Raw genomic sequence first — 4,289 nt, forward strand, 5'->3', positions numbered from 1 at the left:
ACAATCAAAAGACAAGTGCTCAAGGCTTTCAAAGGAATTCTAACATAGGCAACAATAGGGATAAAAATATTTTCTATGCATAAGAAAGTCTTAAGTGGGAAGACAATTGGTCATAGCTCTTCAGATTGAGAATGAATGCCTTGGAATAGCGAAGGAGAACCAAACAATTTTGTACCATGGGACAACTAGGGCAATAGAACGTACCAAATTCCAAGCAGAGATTGAGGTAAAGCAACAAAAGGAATTAGCCATCCACAGGATCATGTCACCACTACCCCTATGTCTCAATTGAATACTTGGTAATTTGTTCTACCACTTAATCAAAGCATTTGAAGTACCAGGACCAGGGTTCTAGACAACATCTCGAAGAATGGAAGACACCTCGCCAACCTATCCGATCTCATATCATATCTAATTCTATCACTGTATTTTTTCAGTCTTTGTCCCCTACTGATGGCCATGCCGAAGGTGGGGGTAAAAGTCTATTTTCTTTAGAGTTGTAATTTTTTCTTTTTTCTTTAATAAAATTTTTGATCTTTAGCAAAAAAAAAGGGTACCAATTATCAAGCCAAAGATAAGTCTTAGAACCATCATCAATGAAAGATTTGATATGATCAGAGACATGGTAACGGTATTTTAGTAGTTTCCTCCATGCCCAGGAGACATTACAGAGTATGTGGTAATCCAAATAGACTCACTTTTGAGGTATCTTGAATAAACCCAATCTACCCAAATGCTCTTCTTTTTTTAAACCACTTTCCAAATAAGTTTAACAATACCAACAATATTGGCATCTTTAACTCTACAAAGACCCAAACCTCCCTACTTCTTAGGAAGACAAACCATGGCCTGATTCAAAGAATGAAGAAAGTTAGTGCTATCCTTACCCTTCCAAAGAAAAGACGACATAAGGGACTCAATCTTAGAAAAGATAGTAGTAGGGAGCCCAAAAGTCCCACACCAATAAATATAAGAGCTTTGCATGACAGATCTAATAAGCTCCAAGTGACCTACAAAAGAGAGAATCTTGCTCTTCTAGAGTTGGAGTCTCTTACGGAGCCTATTATGAATGGGACAGAAATAATGAGTAGAAAGCCTTGAAGAAATTAAAGGCAAGACCAGATATGTAATAGGAAACTGACCTTCAGGGAGCCCTAAGATGCTACTTAATTGTGCCTTCAAAGACTCCAAAACACCCCCAAAGAAAGAGACCGATTTTGAGGATTAATATGGAGACTAGACATTGCAGAGAAGGAGCAAAGGCTTCAGAGATGCTGGTCATTGACTGAAGGTTTGCCTTTGTAGAAATCATAAGGTTGTCAACAAAGGAGAGATGGGTGATCTTTAAAGCCTTACTTTTTTTCTCTTAAGGTCAGCAAAAGAATATATTGATAATAAATATAACGAGGAATGAACAAAAAAAACCCCGAGGGGTCCAAACATTAAATCCCAACACCCTCCACCTTTGGTATTGCCATCAATAGAAAAGCATTAAGATCAAAGATATAATCAAGACCCAAGAGTATCTGAATCTAGCTTTACCCATAGCATCCCATTCAATATCTGGAATAGAGAAGCTTGGCAGAGTAATCCAATCAAAAGATAAGCAGGTAGCGGCAACATGTTTTGCCATCCCATCTGCCATAGCGTTCACTTCTCGAAAAAGTGACAAATGCTTCATCTAATAGAGTTTAAAAATTCCAAGGCCTTCATCCATCGTTGCTTGAATTTCCATGGAATTAAGCAATTTGATACACACCACACCACATCCCTGGATTCACACTCAATTTGACACCAATGTAGATTCAAATTCTGAGCAACCCTAATAGCTTCAGAAAAAGCAATGAATTCAGCCTCGAAATTCGTTGCCACACCAATAAAAACTGCAAAGCACATTTGGACCGCCCCCCCCTTCATTCCTAACAACTCCGCCAGCCCCTGCATTTCTTGGATTGCCTAGAGAACATCCATCTACATTAATCTTGTTGCAACCGATGGGAGGCAAATCCCAGAAGATTTCCGAGATTTCCTTTGATTTTGGCTTTGCTCTTGTCAAGTTCAGAGATGCGGAGAGCATCAACTCCATTATCAACATAATACCCAGTAGAACTATCCTCAATACATCCTACAGAGCCAAAATAATAGCTTTCACAACCAAGCCGGCCTCTCTACAACTGTTATCATACCTCCTGCTATTTCTTTCCATCCATATAGAATATAAAATGTACAATAGAGAGGCACACCATATTTGCTTCAACGGAATTCCATTGGATTTCCTCTTCCACCATGAAAACAATTCTTGAATTGAAGGAAAACCCAGCCAATGCACATCAAAAAAATTAAGAAACTCAGACCATACCATCAGCGAGTACCTGCATTGCAGAAACAAATGCTCCATAGATTCAACTTGCTCATAGCACAGAGAGCATCTTGACGCCATTGGGATGGAACTTTTTACCACATTTTCATCAGTTGGCAATCTCCCATGCACCACATGCCATCCCAAAGTTGACAGCCGAGGGGAGATGGCTTTTATCCATATCAATCCTACCCATGGGACCTTTAAAACTTTCAAGCGAAGCCTTTCCCAAGCTGATAACACGGTGAACTTCCCTAACTGAGTAGGAGTCCACACCCTTCTATCTAGCTGATCGCCTGAAGCAAGAAGGAACTGAAGAATCGCAGAACATAAATTCTGTAAAGTCATATAAGTCACAGGAGGAAGATTCCACTGACTGGCCACTATAAAATCAGCCACCTTCGCTTCCAACCCGGCCTCAGGAACAATTTCCATCTCTTCTATAATCAATTAATTTGATAGCCATCGATCATGCCAGAAAGAGATCTCCTTCCCATTTCCAACAATCCATTGCTCATTCGATTCCACAAAATCCCACATCTTCTTAATTCCTGGCCAAACCGAGGAGCATGCATAAGATTTCTTTGGAATTCTTGCAACAGAGAGAAATCGCCCTCTAAGGAAAGCAGCTGAAACTGTAGTGTCTATTTTGGTCTGCCAAGTCATCTTAGCCAATATCGCCATATTGACATTTCTAAGCCTCCGAATTCCCAACCCACCTTCCACCTTAGGACGGCACACCTTACCCCAACTCATAGAGATAGTCTTTGAGGTATCCGCATCACCACTCCATATAAAGTTACGAATCCATCTCTCCATTAAAGCAATCGAACTAGCAGTTCAGAGATAGATTGCAAAGTTATGGATTGGGATACTACTCATTACCGTTTTAACCAACTCCACATGGCCAGCCAGAGAAAGCATCTGACCTTTCCACCCTGCTAACTGAGCTTTGAACTTATCCACCAACAGAAAAATGAGATCTTTCTTCACTCTTCCTCTAAAAATCTCCACTCCCAGATACCTAGTAGGGAATCTGCATTGTGGAATATCAATAACCGTCTTGATTCGACACTTCCACTAAGCTGTAATCTTGCCCAAAAAGAGCTTACTTTTCTCCATACTTATAATCTTGCCTGAATATGACTGATATTTATCCAAAAAATGCTTAAGATGCTTCACCCCTCTCAAATCAACATTAATAAATAAAAAAATATCATTTGCATACAGTAAATGACTTGGAGTAGTCACACCTCTAGGACCAAGCAGAGGCCGAATCTTCTTTTCCATAGATAAATAATGTAGCCCACGACATAAAACCTCTTCAGCCAAAATAAATAGAATAGGAGATAAAGGGTTCCCTTGTTGAAGGCCTCTTTCAACCCCAAAAAAACCTACCGGTCCTCCATTAATCAAAACAGAGAGTCTGGTAGACCGTAGGATCTCATGCAACTGATCAATCAAGCCCTGAGAAAAACCAAACCTCCTCAACACATCAAATAAGAACACCCAATCCAGTGTGTCATATGCTTTTTGGATATCAAGCTTCAGAGCAAGACCCCAACCCAACATTTTAGAGTGCATCACATTTGCCATCTCTGAGGCTAAACAAATATTTGAGGAAATCACTTTACCTCTCTGGAATGCTCCTTATTCCTCAGAGATTAATTTAGGGAGCAAAATATTCATACGTATAGCCAGAATCTTTGGAATATTTTAAACCAGAAATTGCCAAGATAGATGGGGTGGAAATGACTCACCTTCCTAGCATCCGTGACTTTTAGAATTAAAGTTAAAAAATTCGAGTTTATCCCTTTAGTCACAATACCCTCATAGAAGAAGTTTCTAACAACCATACATACCTCATTTCTGATAATATGCCAACAAGCACGGAAGAATGCACCAGGAAATCCATCTTTCCCAGGAGTAC

The sequence above is a fragment of the Macadamia integrifolia genome, unplaced genomic scaffold, assembly GCF_013358625.1.
Source record: "Macadamia integrifolia cultivar HAES 741 unplaced genomic scaffold, SCU_Mint_v3 scaffold1044, whole genome shotgun sequence".
Lineage (NCBI taxonomy): Eukaryota > Viridiplantae > Streptophyta > Magnoliopsida > Proteales > Proteaceae > Macadamia > Macadamia integrifolia.